The sequence below is a fragment of the Buteo buteo genome, chromosome 9 (genome assembly GCF_964188355.1).
Source record: "Buteo buteo chromosome 9, bButBut1.hap1.1, whole genome shotgun sequence".
Lineage (NCBI taxonomy): Eukaryota > Metazoa > Chordata > Aves > Accipitriformes > Accipitridae > Buteo > Buteo buteo.
The window spans coordinates 36,047,636-36,065,102 of record NC_134179.1 but is presented as its reverse complement, the minus strand read 5'-3'; positions in this window follow the sequence as shown (position 1 = coordinate 36,065,102).

The following is a 17,467-nucleotide window of genomic DNA, read 5'->3' as shown; positions in this document are numbered from 1 at the left end:
GTATTCTTCCACTGAAGGAGGAAACACAGCCAGTCACCTCGGCCTACAGGCTGGAAAAATAATGTTCAACTTCTTTATAGATAATGTGATCTGAGCCAAGGTCTTAGCATACTCGTCCTTAAACACTATCCCATGGGAGGCAGCAAACGCTTTAAGAATAAGCACTGCTCACTGATGGGTTTGCCATGTATAGAGATCTTTTCTATATATACACATATATATAATTATGTACATATAAATATATTTATGCATACGTATATAATTTCAGTATAATCAAGTCCATCTGCCAGTTTTTATAGCTCTATACCTGACCACTAAGTCCTAAAGACAACTCATCCCATCCCTCTCACTGTTATCTCTCACCTCAAAACCAAGTCTTGGTAAGGACTAGGATAAGGTGGAGAGCCATGAACAAGACCTGCGCCTTCGTTGCCCAAGCCTGTCACTTGCCTCTGCAGCTGTGGGACAAACGCTGTCTCCTGCCTCAGCTGCACTTTCCCCAAATGCCGCCTTGCTGCAGGGCCAGGGGAAGAGAAGGAGAGGAGGTTGCTGGAATGAGGGCTCGAGCACTGCTGTACCGCAAGCCAAGCAATGCTGGGCCATGCGGGGAGCCACAGCAGAGCGCTGGGGTGGTTGCTGCTGGAACAGTCCAGATAGTGGTCTGCAATGGCACGGCCATGGTTTCTGGTCTAAGACAAAAGTTTCCAGTGGCTCCCTTCCATGGTGGTCACGAGTTTGTGATGTTCGCCTTGAGGGCTGGAGCCCAGCACTAGTCATTTGCTGTGCTTTCCTGCTGGCCATCAGGTCACAAGGGTGAAGGCTGGGGGTAGGTGCCTGTCTGCCAGGACATCCCCCGGGCAGCGCAGTGCTGCACGGCGGGTGATGGTGGGGAAAATTCCTTGCTGACCCCTGGAGGAAACCAGCTCCTTTTCTGGTCTCCTGGGATAGCGTTAACCTCCTAATTACAGAGACCCCTATAATCAGTGGGGATTGCCTCAGCCAACCCATTTGCCCCTCTAGCCACAAGCATCTGAGCGACCGGCCGTCTTGCTCTTCAGTAGCAATTACACATCCTCCAGCAAACCCCCAAGCACTCAGACCCCGAGTCAAGGTCTTTGGGGGGATTTCCTCTAGAGAGAGGAGACTTGTTACCACCATGGAAATTACTATTGCCCTTTGTGAGCTGCCTGCACTTAAGTGCAGGCTACAGGGCTGTGTTGCTCCTGAGCAGCCTGGAGCAGATTGTATTGCTGGCTGGGGCAGTTGTAGTGGTGCTTATAGATGCACAGCACAAGAGAGGGAGCAGCTGTTTTACCCTTGGGGGGAAGCTCCACTCCCTTCTGCCCACACCACAGCCTCTGTACCAGGGCAGAGCCACCCACAAGCCAACAGGAACACAGGACAGGGTTGCCATGAGGTGACTACTGGTGTGGTTTCTCCTGCTCATGGTGGTAGAGGTTATTCTGCTTGCACACCGGGGTGGCTGGACAGGGCAGAGGCAGGTCCTGCATACATGCACCTTGTCCACTCCACTCGAGAGACGAAGACTAGAGAGGCAAAACAAAAGCTGGATCTTTGCAGAGAGAATGTTTTAGGACATTGTCAGAAGGTGTTACAGCTAAAGATGTGCCTAGTGCTGCAGGTGAAACTAATAAGTCTGTCTTGACGTAATCCAAAGAAATTCAGAAGTGTTGCTCACAGCAGCCCTGTGCAACACAGCGTGTTCAGGTATCTTAAGGCACCACTAGCAACCTCTCATTGCTTTACAGAATTTAACATGACATTTTACCTTGTACCAAAATTTGTCCCAGTAGGGTATTAATTGAATTGCCACATCCGAAATTCCCTCCAGAAATTGAAGGCAGTCTTCCAGGCTGCTGGGAGACAAAGCTGGAGGAGACACTAAGGCTTGAACCACAGAGCAAGGACCACCATTGTTAAACAACTCCAGGCACCGCTGCTCATATAAAGCTGGTTAATTCAGGGAATGCCATTTCCTCATGGTAGTGTCCAATGCTCACATCCTCAGCATATGGTGGCAAAGGTTTGTTTAAGAGGGCGGGCAGAGGAGACAAGGCTAGGATCAGAAGGATGAAAAGACACCATCTACAGACATCAAACAGGCAGCCTGGAGGGATGCTGGCAGTTAGAAAAGCTGTTTTCCAGAGGAAGCTGTCTGGAAAAAGCCAAGAAGCAAGAAATGAGTGTTTATGCTGAACTAGCCATAACCCACTAGTCCCAGCCTCTTTCCAAATGCCTGAAAGAAAAGACAGGATTCTCCGTGTGTCTGGAGACCCACAAACCAAGAGGTGGAGACTTCTCCTCAGTAATTCTGGTGATTGCAAAGATGACACTGTTGCCCAGGAAGTCTTTGTAGTAACCTTAGTGCGAAACTTGGTAGAGCTAAACTAATGCCCTGAACAGCATCCCAAATCTGCCAGGCAGCAAGTCCAGGCCAGGATGCTCTTGGGGCCTCACACCACATTCTGCACTCCTCTTTTATGAGCACCTTTTTTTCTGAGGCTCAACAGTATTTGAGGGAGCCTACAGAGGCCAATAGCCAACACACACCAACCTCAAACCAGTCCTTGAAGGCCAGTACAGTGTAGACAGGTCATTCATCTTGGCATCCCTGAACCTCCCAATGCAGCGACTTGTGATCTAGCCAACTGAGAAATACTTCCACTTAGCCCAGATTTGCCTGAAAACAGTCCAGAAGAGGAATGGGATTTCCAGTTTCAGTGGCTTAAACTCTGTCTTGACCTGTCTTTTTCCTTTTAATTTCATTTGGGTGCTATATCAGTGACTATTGTCCAACTTGCATCAGCCAGGGTTTTGTCTTGGTGGGGTTTTTTTTGTGCGGCTTGTTTAATGAAAATTTGTCCCAGGCAGAAAGGCACAAGAGCTCATGAGGGGATTGGGACACATACGCCTGCTGAGCAGCAAGAAAGGGTGCTATGTGTTTGTGTGAGATGTACCTCCCTCACCACTACGCGAGGCAAACATCCTTTTAGTTTGAGATTGCTGTCTTTCACCTGTAAGGGGTAAACAACTCTATTGATGGGGTTAAATGCCAAGGTCTAAGGTACAGAAACAATGCAGCTACTGAGATGTAAGAAACTCAGAAACTACTACCAAGATCCTCATTATTTTAGTCAGTCGGCCAGTTTTGTTTTGATCTCTGGCACATCTGATAAGAGATTGTCTTTCAAGTCATTGTCTCACCCCAGGTGCCCATGAAGTGGCAGACACCATGCAAAGGTTTGTCATTGAATTAAGGATGAAAAGCTGTCTTGCCCAAGACAAGCGGCATTTGGCACAACAGCACTCTTGTCACCGCTGCAGAGACAAGAGAAGTCAAGAGGGCTGTGCTCATCTCCTGCCTCTCCTCTTGCGCTTGAGCTTATGGTTGTGTGGGGCATGGCTGTGCTTTTTGTTCTTCGTAAGGTTATGTCAAGGCATTTCGTTTAGACACCCAGGTGAAGGGGAAAAATGGTTTGGCTTTGGATTGAAGTAGTGTAAAAAGGAAGAAGTTTTGTTTCTCACCCAATGAAGCAGAATCAAACTAATTCCACGTAGTTTGGCAGGAAATGCTCCTTCTGACTCCAGATTATATGTGTCATTTCAGGCACTTAGAAGAAAAGAAAGGAAATGAGCAGCTACAAACAAAAAACCTGAGAGGAAGGCAATGGACCCCTACTTTTTTTCAAACTTGCAGGATGTGAGACATCCATGTTTGTAAGCGTCTCCATCCCCAGAGCCATCCACCTGTGTCTGCTGAGGGAGTGCCCAGGTGAGAGACATTTTGCACCCTGGAAGTGCTGTTACACTCTCTTCCAACACTGCTCACTTTGTATAAATATCTTTGTTAAACTCCATCAGCTTCAGTTGCGTACCAAAATATCACAGAAAGAGCAATTTGGCCTCAGATGTCTCAGACTGATGATCTTACAGTATGTTTAAGTATTAGTCATAGCTGTAGGTGAGTGGAAAGATTTTTCAAATAAATCATTACTGCGAGTATCAGATTTTCCTGGTATTCAAGAAAAGGGAACAATATCATCATTTTGAAGAAGCTCTATTAACTTTTGAAACCCACTGGGAGGGGAAGCAATAGTAATGGAAAACTAAGAACAAAAGTTGGATTCTTTCTCCGAAAGAGCAGCTGATGTGTACACATAGACAGAAATGCACACCTGCGTCTCTTATGCATGAGTATCTTTATGGAAGTGAACACTGTTACAGGAATTGCATTTCTTCTACTATATTTAAATTCTCTGATTAAAGTGAATGAGCCAAAAGATGGGTGCAAGATGTTTCACTGAGCACAGCTTGGCTAGGAAGGAAGGAAGGAAGGAAGGCAGGCGAGCCATTTTTTTTGCAGAGCAGCTACGTAAATAAGTAACAGGACTACATTCCTCTGAGAGTGTTGAATGCCACAGTCTCCTGAGTGTGATGTGCAGCTTATATAAAAAACACTGATCAAACTCTGGCTCTGTTGCAGTCAGTCAGGTCAGGGGCAATTCCCAAGTGCTGGGGTTGGGAGCTGTGTGTGGATCTGAGCTCCCTCTGGCGTTGGTGTCTAAGTCATGGTGCGCTTTTTCTGAACGTGGAGCACTAGCCACAAAAGATAGATGGGAATGTGCTGTCACTCTTGCATGAACGGCCATTGCCATGGAGATGTCCAGCAAAGGCATCCGAGGGGGCATTGACCCTGGACCTGGAAAAGCAAGGAGATCATGCATGAGGGTGAGGAGGGGACTGAGGAAAAGCTCAGCAGCCTGTTCTGACCCCATTCTTATGTTTAACTCTGATGTTTCATTCAAATTATGTTCACAGTCTTTAATCAATCAAACCCAGCAACTCTTACAGTAAACTTTTGTCATACATAGATGTTGTTTCCTTATGTTCCATATGTGCCTGTTCTTTCTTCTCTTTTGCTTTGATCATGGACTTGAAGAGGGGTGGAGAGTCATTTTATGATGTGTTTGGGTAATACCTTACCAAGCTGAGCATTGGTCCATGCCTTGAATTTCTAGGCACTTCCTTGATATAAATAAATACTAATAATCTATACTTCTGAAAAAAGCCACGAACCAGTAAGTTTGATGTTCATGTAAACATCCCAAGTAAAAAATAGCAGAGCTCCAGTCCTCACAGGCTGTGAGAATTAGCCAGATGCACTGTTTAAGAGATATCAACAATAACAGCCCAAATAGTTACAGATTCTGTGATCCAGATCTTGAATACCATATGCTTACTAAGAACATGGCTTTGGCTATCCACTGACACTGGGTGCGATAAGGGGTGAGGTAAAGGGGAAGAGGGTGCTGTAACCAAACACAGGGAGAGGGCTGAGCGGTGTCAGCCTGGTGGTGGCTGTAGGACACAAGGACAAGTGTAAGACACAAGGACTCCACATCCACGCAAGACAGTGCCTTTGTATTGTGCTCCCTGAGCTCTGAACAGATTCATTGCCTGTCCATGGTGGCACAGTGTTGTAGCTCTTCCTCCACAAAAAAAGAGAAGCCTAATTTTAGTGTTCAGGAGGCAGAACTGCCATGAGATCATGCAGGGAACTGGAGGATGATTTTTTTCCTTCATTGTATTGAAAAATGTTCTGCACAGCTCTTCAGAAAAAAAGACCCTAAATTCCTTTCCTGCAAAGTCTGGACAAACACTATAGATTTTCATATTGATTTTAAATATAATGGGAATCAAAGGTGTCTGTCCTGGAGGGAAGGGAAGACCACTAAGCCGAACTGAAGTGAGGAAGGGAATGTGATTTTGCTAATACTGTTCACATATAGATGTCGGTCCATACTAATGTACAGATCTCTCGGCTCAAAGGCAAGATTGTTCATGTATGTGAGAGTCCAGCTCAGGACTGATGTAACTCAGCAAAAGCCAAACGATACACCTGTTCTTTCCAATGTTTGTCTCACCTGCAGTCTCATCACTTTGCTGATTTTGCAGGAGATGGAAAGCTGATTATGTACTGTGCCTGGCAAGGGTGTCAGGCAAGGATGAGGCTACCAAATGAGTCAGAAAATGCTTACAGGAGTTAGCTCTGGCAGCCAGTCCTGCTGCAAAGTCACATTTCCTTTATGCAAGTGCCACTAATGTTGTTGGTAACCGTGCAAACCATAACTTTGGCAGGCCCTTAGAAGTAATAGTTTCATAAGTATTAGCAATTCTTCAACAACTTCTTGAACGTACAAGTGTACCTTCAGGCTCAGGTACTTTGTATGGCACATTTCTCCATGGCTAAGTTCACATATATTGTGAATAAGGATAATAAAATTGAATTTCTTCTTTAGTTGGAGAGTGCAGGTTTGGAAGTGGTGGGGTGGAGCCCAGTCACACAGGACCAGCAGCAGGGATCAGGCTTCAGTCTGGAAAGGGTTGCAGAACACTTGTTCCTCCTGCCCCACACTTGACATGCATCAACCCCAGACCCACAACTGCTTCCTGGACTTCCTAATAGCTTTTGGCAAACTCTTAGTAAATGTACAAAAGTCACAAGTACAAGGTACCACAGCAATGGGGGTAGGGTTGGGGACACTGCCAGTGAGTCCCCACAGTGGGGTTTTTCTGGTTTCAAGTACAACATTGTGCTATGTGATTTTTCTTTCAGACACTCTTGTTGCTGGCTCAGAAATGACTGTGTCTCAAAAGGTGTTTAAGACATGGTTTCTTCTCATATTAATATGTACAAATGTTTCCTTCAAGCCATCCTTATGAACATTGCAGCCTGAGTCCTGCCAAGGCCAAAACTGTGACCTGCTAGTAATTCCTGTCCTCTTAAGTTAAATGCCAGTTGCATTTTCTGATTTTATCTAAGTATAGGTGCACTTTCAACATTACACAATAAAAAGTCATGCTTCCTTCCCCGGGAATTCATTATCTTTGCAGCTCACACAAAGCCCATAAAATTTCTTGGGATTTTAATCTTGGCTGAGCAATCTGGCGATATTTTAATACACAGTGATCTCAGGATCCTAGAAGATACTTACATGGAATGATGCTTTATGCATTAACTGTTGAGATCATCTTTACAATGAGTAAACACTGAAAAATTGAAAATGGTTGTACACAGCATCTGAGTGAAGATGTGATCTTGAGCACCTACAAGGCTGGAGAAAAATTTCATGATTCACTTCATTTAATACTTTTATGAGCTCCACCACGCATAGAAATCTAGCTGTAGCTACTGACTACAGACTTGTCTCTCACATCCTACTAGCGTCCTTTCAAAGTCCTTTTACCACCATTTCTTTCCAATACAGGATTAGGAGGTACTTGATTCCCCTGTGTTTTTTAATGTCAAAAATGCTGTAGCCTTCAGAAGGCAGAGGACCTGGCCAGTCCTTCCTCATGAAAACACAGCTGTGCTTCCAGCTCTACCCCAGGCTCCCTTTCCACTGTGTTTTCCTCCGGGGAAGAGAAAGATGCCACTGGTAGAGAGGCAGTTTTCTGTGAAGAGGATATTGGGCAGGAGGTTAAGCGGTCTCCTTGGCTGGTTTCCTCTGGACCCTCCAGAGACACTTGCTCTGCACTTGTCAGAGGGCTGCAGATAGTAGAGATGGAGTTGGGCATGGCTCTGAGAGCAATTTCAAGTCTGAAAATGCCCCTTGTTTTTTTTCTGAACAAAGGTATTTAGGGAATGCTGGAGACTGTAGGTCCAGGCTGCGCCTCAGGTAAAAGCCTACCTGCCTGTGGCGGGGGGATGCTTTGTGCTAGGACTGCTGTCAGGGGTTGTCATGTTTGCTTTGGAGGGTTTGAGGCCTCTCAGCTCATCCACTTTTTTGCATTCGCATTGCAAGTTATATGTTTCTTTTAACTCTCCAAACTGAGGTAATACATTGCAACGGAGAAGAACGTGTTCTTGAGTGATATTTTTTAATGTAATGGTCAACTGCTCTTTGATCTTGTCCAGACCTGGATTTTTTCTGTGTCCTATAAGATCTAAATACTTAGATAAAAAGTTACTTACTTGTGGACATAACTTATCTTCTTCCTCCTACATGTCTCCTGAATCATTTTATTCTAATCTGCTCTGCACTGCTGCATTTACATGAAACCAGCCCTAAAATTCAAGGTGACACATCCATCCCCATCATGCTTATCTGGATACAACAGGTACTTGTTAGTCTGATGGTTTCAGCAGAGCTAAAAGCTCAAATCTTTAGTGACCATATTTATATGAAGGAAAGGGCATGTTCCACGGCAGTGGTTTCTCAAGACTTGCAAGTGCTGTCCCTTCAGGGCGAAGTTGTTTCTCTTACAGAATATGTAACAGAGCTGCTCCGAAGGTACATCCTAAACCCCATGTTAAGTCTTAAAAGATTTATAGATTTGGATAAACAATGTTTGACATCCCTTGTGGCAGACCCACAGGTTATTGCATAAGAAATAACAAGTGGGCTCCTAGTCCTTCTCTAGCAAAGTTTGATCCACCATGTCATAGATTTGGCTAGGAGTATGGAGAGCAGGAGATTTATGGATGATAAAAAGGATGACATCATGTGTCTAGCCCACTCTCCACGCTGCTGCTGCCTGCAGAGAAGTGTGTTTTAGGCAGAACTGCTCTTCTGCCCATTTCAGTGCCCTTGTCTGTGTGCAGGGAGAGGCTGGATCATGACCAAGTCCAAGCCCTGGGCCACCTTATTCCCCCTGTGCACGGCTCTTCCCTCCATGCTGGAGGGCCAGGCACAGGAGAGCCCGGGGTGCCCACTCTTCCAGCTGTATCCTGACAGAGCACCATGTTTGGGAAGGGCATCGGGTGTTAAGGGTTAGCTGAGACAGCGGTCGCGAAGCATTTGACAAGTTCAGGTAACCGTTCCTACAGCTGGGCTTTTCCTCCCAGCCTTACCGACACGGTCAGTGAGATAAGGGTATTTGTGGACATGGGGGGTAATCCTAGTCTGGCAAGAGGATCTTTCCCGGATTGTGTGTTTGCCTTGGTCCAGCTGAGGGGCCACCAAGGAGGTGGAAGGCCCTTCTGTTGCTCTTGGACCACTCAGAAATGCTCCCACCGAGCTTTGCACGCACAATTCCCACAGCAAGGCAAGTTCAGAGGCACACGTTGCGCAGAAAACAAGACACTGACTTGCACTGTCATTTTACATTTAGCAGTTCCTTGCTGCTGAATCTTACCAATGCTTGCAGTAAGCACTGATATGGAGGTAGCAGGCTTTTACAAATGACTGTAGAGATTTAGGAGCACAAGTCAAACAAAAGGTCACTTCAGAATCGCAGTGCTCAACCCCAGTCTTACTGGTGTGTAGGAGAGGGGAGGGCAGGATCCGTTTTTGATCTAAATAACTCCATGTGCCAGGCTTACAATACGGGGCACTTGCTACTTGTGGTCATGGGAAACTCCTCCTGTGACTGTTGGTATTGTCAGGAAATGTCAAAATTGTCAGTATGTTCAGAAACACCATGTCTGCTCTCCTGACACAGTGGATTTTTCTGGTGTAAGGAGGAGTGTCACGCCCTGTGAAGCCTTGAAACCAGGGGTAGCTGGTGGTCACTAGGGGTAGGGATGTTCAGGTTCCAGCAAAAAAATTGGCAGTTACCTCCCATGAATCCTCCTTTCTTAATGAATGACTAGCGTGTACAGACTTCTCTGAGTATCTCAGCCTTTGGGAAGTTACGATACTGTTACCTTGCCCTTCTATAGTCTGTTCTAACACTTCTCTTCTTCCAGTATTTTTCTACTGTGATGCCTGCTTTAAAGTATTTGTGGTAGCAAAAAAATAAATCTCTCATGGGGAACATGTTTAGAAGCTTGGCTTTCACATAGATCAAATTCAGACAGTGAAACCTGTGGAATGCAGGGTTCCCCGGGAAAAAATGTGGCCTGAGCTATGGAAAATTAGTTTTCTTCCAGCTCTCATAAGGTCTGCAGCAACTCCTGGAAATCTGTAGGCTGCGCAGCGGATGACCAGCTATCTGCGGAAAGTCCCGAGAAGGCTTGCAGTAGAAATTCCAGGCATTTCTGAAAGAACTGAATAAAAAGCATCTGTCTGAGCTAGTGCATAATCTCTTTTGATCTGAGTTCAGATATGAGGTTTTATAGCAGTTTATGTCAATCAGGGTATGAAGTTTCATAAAATGTGACAGTAGATAATACTAAATTTATCACATCAAAGTCAATAGCATATAATGACTTAACTCCACGGGACTGCATCAAGAGCTGCCCAAATATTTCTAGCACATATTAGGGAAACAGACTTCAGGGTGGATCCCTTCTTTGCTATGTATTTATGGCCACTTCTATGTTTTTGAGGCAAAAGTGATGAACTCTTCTTGCAGAACATTTATAATATCGATAGGACTAGGCAAGAAACCTTCAGTCAGATATCAGTGCAAAATATCAAAAATATCAGCACCACTCTAGAAAAGGACATGCAGGCTTTGTCTTGCAATGTTTTTGATCTCTCTGAATCTGAGCTGCTCCCGAGATGAAACAAAGGTGCCAGTCTTTCAGCAGGTATAAGCCATCACTGCTCTATCAGCGTCACAGAGCTGCTGGTATCTTAATGCAGGGACGTCAGGTGGTGAGCTGAGTCAGGTGTCTAATAGCAGCCGGTCAGTCGTTTCTTCTAGAGATGTTCTGTTTCATATTCTTAAAATTACTTCATGAACCTCAGTCTTCATAAGCATATCCTCCCTTGGTCCCCCTCTCTGTAACTGTGATGGGGCTACCTGTACAGACCTCCTCTGCAGGGGTGACCTTGCTCCCATTCCCACATCCATGGCTGGCATCACTCCTTCCTCATCGCAAGAAATGGCCTGAGCATATCGGAGCTGAAGCTGGTATGACAGAGGAAACCAGGATGAAACACCTCTCACCTCACCAGTGTTACAGCCACCTCTGTAGAGGAAGGTTTGCCCAGGCTGACTCCAACCCTCAGATTTCCTGGGAAATGGGGCATAATGAGTGGAGAACCACCAGGTCCAAATAGCATCACCCACCATGATCTGCAGGCTTGGTCATAGTTAAGTATGAAGGAAAAATAGCAACTGATGGTTGTCTAAAGGTTTTGTGGTTTCATCCCACTTACAAGTTTTGCCCACAGAACAGAAGCTACTGTGTTATCTGGTACCCTTCCTGTGTCCCCAGCTGCTATAGGCAGACCCAAAGCGGAATGGGCAGAGATGTTCATTGCTAGGTTTGTTGTGTTCATCTGTAGGGTGGCTTATACTTAAACAAGGCTGATGTACGTCGCAGAAGTGCCTTGAAACAGTTTCCACTGCTGCAGCTTTCTTCCATAACGTTAGCCTAGTGAAAGACTTGAAGAGTCAATGGTATCAATTGTTTTTCAGAGTAAACAGCTTACGACATTTCCTACAGGAGGTACAAACTTTTAGCTTTATTTATCTAGTACTTGCAGAGATTTAATTTGTTTTTCTATTGTTTACAAGATTTCTCATTAAGAAGGAAAAAGTTGTTATACACACATTTGCTTATTTGACTGAATGCCAAGGGAAGGCACAAGGAATTTCCAAGCAACTATGATACAGTATAATTTCAACAAGCTGCAGCTCTTTCTAACATCTAACAGACAATAAAGACCTTTGAGCAGGCTAGCAAATGAAATAGATACTGGATGCAAAGCCTCATGGTTCAGGAGTTTAGGAAAAGAAGCAACTTGCACTATAGAAAGCTAGTTTTCTGCTTGTCCCTGAAGTCACTTACCATTTAGGAAAGGACACGCTTTTATCCATTTCTGAAGATTATATGAATTTCAAGTTTTCAAATAATGCAACATGTGGGCTGGGAAATAGGTTTTCTGGGAAAATTTCTTTGTGCATGACTCCTTTGGCAGCTGAATTCTTGTCTTTCTGCTGCAGGAGCCACCTTCCTAGGTGATCGTAGCAGCAATGCTTTCTGGCAGAGTGCATGTGAAGAAAATCACACTTGGCCAGATGTGATAGCAGCACGATTATGGTGGTAGATCCAGAGGTGTGAGTCTGACGTAGACTTGCAGCAGAGACTGCCCTTTATTGACCTGACTGCAAATGAATATTCATTTGAGCAGAGGGTAAAAGATGGGGGATGCTGAGATAGATAGATACACTGACTGACTGATTGATTGACTTCTCTGTCTCTCTATACACAGAAGATATTGTTTGCCGATAGGATCTGTAGATTTATTTTGAAAGAGCTGCCCCAGGGTATTGAACCTATTCCCACTGCATAAAATCCTGTTCTGACTGGCGTAGGGAATGTGACAGGACGGGCTGTTAAACTCTGGCTTCTCCTGCATGGAGGAGCTCTGCCAGAACAGCCACGCTGAGGCTGTGCTCCTTGAGGAAGGAGCACACCATATAGCAACAGTTTTAGGCCGGCGGTGCTGAGCGTGCCAGCAGAATGCCCTCCTGGCAGCCCAGTGCTCCATCCCTGGAGCAGGCTCCAGCTGTCCCGGCTGGGGACCCCCGCCCCAGGGCAGCCCCGGTCCACGCTGCTGACGGGAGCCCCCCGAGGGGGTGCCCACCCTGGCGAGGGCTGCCCCGGATGACGTGTCGTGGTCTTTGTGCCTGACAGCTCATGTCCTTGATTGCTTGTGGGGAGGAAGCTGCGTTAGGTGGCTGATGGCCAGGCCTGCATTTCGCCCGTTTGCTGGGAAAATCCAAAATGGTACCAAGGCTGCTGCACTGGTGCGGCAGCTTCAGCCAGCTTTGGAGCATCAGTCGAGGGTGCAGCGTGTTTTCTGTGTTACTCATGGGTGTACCAGTTTTATCGGTAGTGCTGTATTTGCATCAACAGCACTTTGCATCCTTACAGTGGCACACATTCCCGGGGGAGGATTATTTGGAAAGGGCATTTTGTTATGCTGCTGGAATAATCTGGGACCCTGTGGCTAAAGAAGTCTGCTGAGGATAGTGCAGAGTAAAGGATACATGTAATGATTGCCGCATATTTAATTAGAGGATGTGACACAAAAGCAGAAGCTTCTTGTTTGGTGGTCAAGCTTCTCTGACCTTGCCTTTGCAGGCTCTCCTCCTTCCAGTTGCTGTATTTCTCAACTCGCCCTTCGCTACCAGGTGAGAAGACCTAGGCAAACTAGAAAAAGCACACCTCTGAAATGAAGGAGGCTACTAAATTCAGGCAGTAGCTCAAGCAGGAATGCTGATAGCAGTATCCAGGGAACATCTGCTCTGCTGGACACTCACCAGCAGATCCCTGCCGGGCAGTTCCCACTGTTATTGCTGATCCTATAGAAAAATCCAGAGCTTTTCCTGTGTGTAGTGCTTATTCTATGTTTTTCTTCCTCTGCAACACTGAAGGGGAATAGATTACTCCTGTTTTGATTTTGTCTTACTCTGAACAGAGTGGTTTTGGTTTGGGAGGAATACTTTATCTTCTGTTTTCTTTAATTGTTAACATCAGAATTAGGTCTGCAAGCAGGCTGGTTTTTGTTAACCCCAGCACTTCCTTCCTTGTCTTTCATGTGTGCTGGTGACTCACCCAGAGCAGAGGCACAGTGAAAGTGAGTTGCAGGGTTATTTGTAAAACATGTATTGGGGGATTCCTAAACATATCCAACCTTTTCCTTCTATTTGCAAATGATCAGATGAAATGCAGAGCACTTCCTTAGAAAATAAAATAAAAATAAATCCCAGGTGAGTTGTAAATTTCAGTTCTCCAAAAAAAAGGCCTTTGAAGAGGTATGGCATTCAGGGCTGCCTATACTATTTGTGTCAGGCACACTTAGAGCTTGAACTTTTGCTGTATGTTGGCTACCCTTACTTTTTTCCTGTTGATTTTCAGGTATTTCTAACCTTTGCTGGACCTTCATTATACCACCCCTGAGATGCCCCTTTGCATCCTCCCCGACCAGCCCGGCATGTGCAGCTTTCCTCTCCCACCCTCCCTGTTCCTTCCAAGCATTCCTTTCAAGCAGTCTTCTGTTCTCACCTCCAGCCAAAAACAGTCACAAGTTTTGGGCTTGGTTTGAAAAACTCAAACACAGCTGCCTTGGGTGGGGTTGGAAGCCAATGACCTCTACAGTGAAATAAGAGCTGCAGTACAGAGGTAACTTTTTTTCTGCTGCATCTTAATTGTTCAACTCGGGCAGCTCTGCATTTAAGTTCAGACAACATGGGATCTCCTCTCCTCTCCTCTCCTCTCCTCTCCTCTCCTCTCCTCTCCTCTCCTCTCCTCTCCTCTCCTCTCCTCTCCTCTCCTCTCCTCTCCTCTCCTCTCCTCTCCTCTCCTCTCCTCTCCTCTCCTCTCCTCTCCTCTCCTCTTTTCTCCCATCCCATCCCATCCCATCCCTGGTGTGTTAGATTTTTAGAGAGCAACTGTACGCATTTATCCTTGGTTTTCTGTTCTTCTTGTGTAGAATAACTTCTCCAGTCACTTGATCCCCCTAGTAACCTTACTTAGTGCTGCTCCAATTTCATTTACACTTTTCAGAGTAGAGGTGACCAAAATTGTGCACAGCAGTACCAATTAGGTGTCACAAGAATTTTGTGTAATCTCATTGATTCGTTACACCTTGTATTGGAAATATCTGATTCATCTTATGATCACATCTGCCTTTCTTATGGATGTACTGTATTTGTGGCTTGACAACACCCTGAATAACACACTTAAGTCTTTCTTCTCAGTTGTTTCACACAAACAAACTCCTGGGCTATAGCAGAGATCCTACTTATTAGGCATTAAGTATGTGATCTTGTACTTTTAATTCCATTTCTACTGCTCCAGACTTCAAGGTCATCCAGTTTTTCCCAAATGATATTGCAGTCCTTCTCTCTTGGCAGTTCCCTTCTGTGTTGCGTTAGCAGCAAATTTCATTAACACATGACAAACTGTAGCAAGTCATTCAGGTCATTCCTGAAAGTGTTGCCATAAGATCCAATACTTTCCACTGGATGAACTCCACTAATAACCTCCCTTCAATACAGTCATGCCCTTGCTGTGCAGTCTGTTCTGCTCTGCTTTTAGTCTGCTGTCACTTGCAACAATCTCTGCAAGCAATGCAGTAGGAAATGTTCTACTCAAGGCCAAAAGGAATAGGTCTTTTGCATTTTCTTCTTCCAGAAGTCAGCTGTCTTGTACCCTGAAAGTCACGTCGACCCTACTAAATGCACTTCAGGTTTCATTGCCTTTTCCACTTGTCACAGTGCCTTTAGTTGCTTTGACTTCACCATTTTCAGTTCCAGGTGCTAGTTGCTCCAGGATTACAGGAGAAGGAACATAAGTGCCATCTACATTTTATGCATTATCTTCTTTCAAATTTACTCACACCCTGCCTTTGGGCAACTACTATTTCCAGCTACTGTTCTTAGCCATTGCAACTTTGCTCCCATGTTCAAGATCACCATCTTTATTTGAAGCCCAGTTTTTGGGCCTTGTCTAAATTATTCTTTGTTTCAACACTCTCCATTCTGCCCATCAGCCTCACTTTGCAGTCCTTCTACTCTATCTATATATGATAGAAAAACTTTCTTAACTTCTTTCCAACTCCTCGCCTTTTTAATTTCTATGCCTGTACTTCCTGAACTCTTAATCAGAGATGACTAATTCATCTTTCCAACTCCCTCCAGACTCTGTGCTTGCTCCCAATACTCTTTTTTTGTGGTAATACTACTTTTTGTGCTAGCATTTTATTCAGTTAGATACATATGCAGCCCTTCTGTGTAAGATTTTTTAATTACTTGAAACACAGACTGCAGATAGTTATTGTATCTGTGAGAAAATCTCTTCAAACAGACACCTAGAGTAATTTTCATTTGACTTCATTTTGTAAAAGCAAATCTTCACCCCCCCCTTTTTTTTGTTTGAAGCTTTAGCTCCTGTTCACGCCAATTTTGACTGGGTTTTTTTTAGAGTAACACGGACATGCAAATGCAATAAACATCAGTTAAGGGTGGCTTAATTGAACTGATCAGCTGACCACTTATAAATATAAGTAAGGAGATGAATCTGATTTAATAGAAGGTAATGAGGGTTGCCATACAGCATGCAGATTTCAGCACACAGCCCTTTGCTAGAGAGAGACATAACAGTGCATGTATTTTGGCAAACACTGCTATTGTTGCTTATTAAAATGATCTAATCCTGAAGTCAGACTTTCCTTGCAAAATGTTGCATGAGTCTGTTCAGTTTATGCACAGCTTCTTTCTTAGTGGGGTATTTTTTTTCTCCTCCTGGGGAACGCCTATTAGAAATAAAGTCATTCTGGACTTCACGGCTTTGCCAGGCCTGGTGACCACCTTTGGTCACCTTTGGTGGCCAGTGTGAGTGGAGGCAGAGTCCTCCTTGGCACATCTGTGAGATGGCATCCGAGCCAGCATCCCGAGGCGATTCGCCCAGAGCCGTGTGGGCACGTGGGGGACGAGTGGGTCTGAGTGGGGGCACGAGGTGATGGTTCACATGGGCAGGGGGATCATGTGGCTCCGGTGGGGACACCTGGATCGGACCTCCATCAGCAAATGGCTTTGCTGGTGAACTTTGGAAGGGCTGGGTGCCTCACTGTGGACACAGGACACTTTGGGACAGAGACGCAACCCCTCCTCCTCCTCTCTGGGAAGTTGCAGAAGCTTTACTGGTGGTTTTTCCTCTTGGCTGGCCTTAGTGGTACCCAGGTGAGGTGCAGCATCCCCACGGGCTGCCCCACCGTAGTGCCCGTGTCCGGCAGGGCTCTGCTCTTGCCGCTTCAGCCCCCCGCACTGGGGAGCAAAGGAGGGAGCTGGGGGCACACGGCTTCCAGCAGCCTGCCCCAAAACAGCGGAGGGCAGAGTCTCCTGCAAGCCTTGCGCTATGGCGGCTTGAGATGTTGCTTCTGTCTTTGTCTAGCATCGCTGTGTTTTAGCCCCTTCATTTATTCTGCGCGTGGGAGGGAGAAAGAAGAGTAAATGTCTGGCAGGCAACCGTGTTACGTACCACACCTTGAGGATGGGATGTCTGTAAGGAAAGAGTGCCACAATAGACTTGATTTCTGCATATTTGCTCAGATAATGTATGCACTTTTTAAAGTCCTCTAGCATATGGTACCTTTTAATTTATTTCAGGTCACGCAGGAGGCAATGTACTTTGAAATACAGGCTAAGACAAAAATAAAGTGACCAACTCAGAATAGCGAAACTACAAAATCCGAAGGCCACGGAAGTGTTTTTACTGAAAGCAGCAGGATGCCCCTTCAGCTTCTGCTGCTGTGGCTGGTAAGGGCTTAAATGTGGGGAGGTGCACCTCAAGGACTGTGCAGAGCCAAGCTGTGGTTTAGTGTAACTGAGCGTATATAGGAACCAGCCCATGAGATGAAATGTGAGCACAAAATTTCCCCCTCCAGGCAGAAAAAGGCCATAGAATGAAAGAGAGACCGGGTGAAACTCCAGCCCTGCTGAAGTGGATGGGAATTTTGCCACTGGTCACACGATACAGGAGTCTCCCCTACAGACCCAGGAGGAATTTTGTAACTGTATTGTAATGTATGCTGGGGAAAAT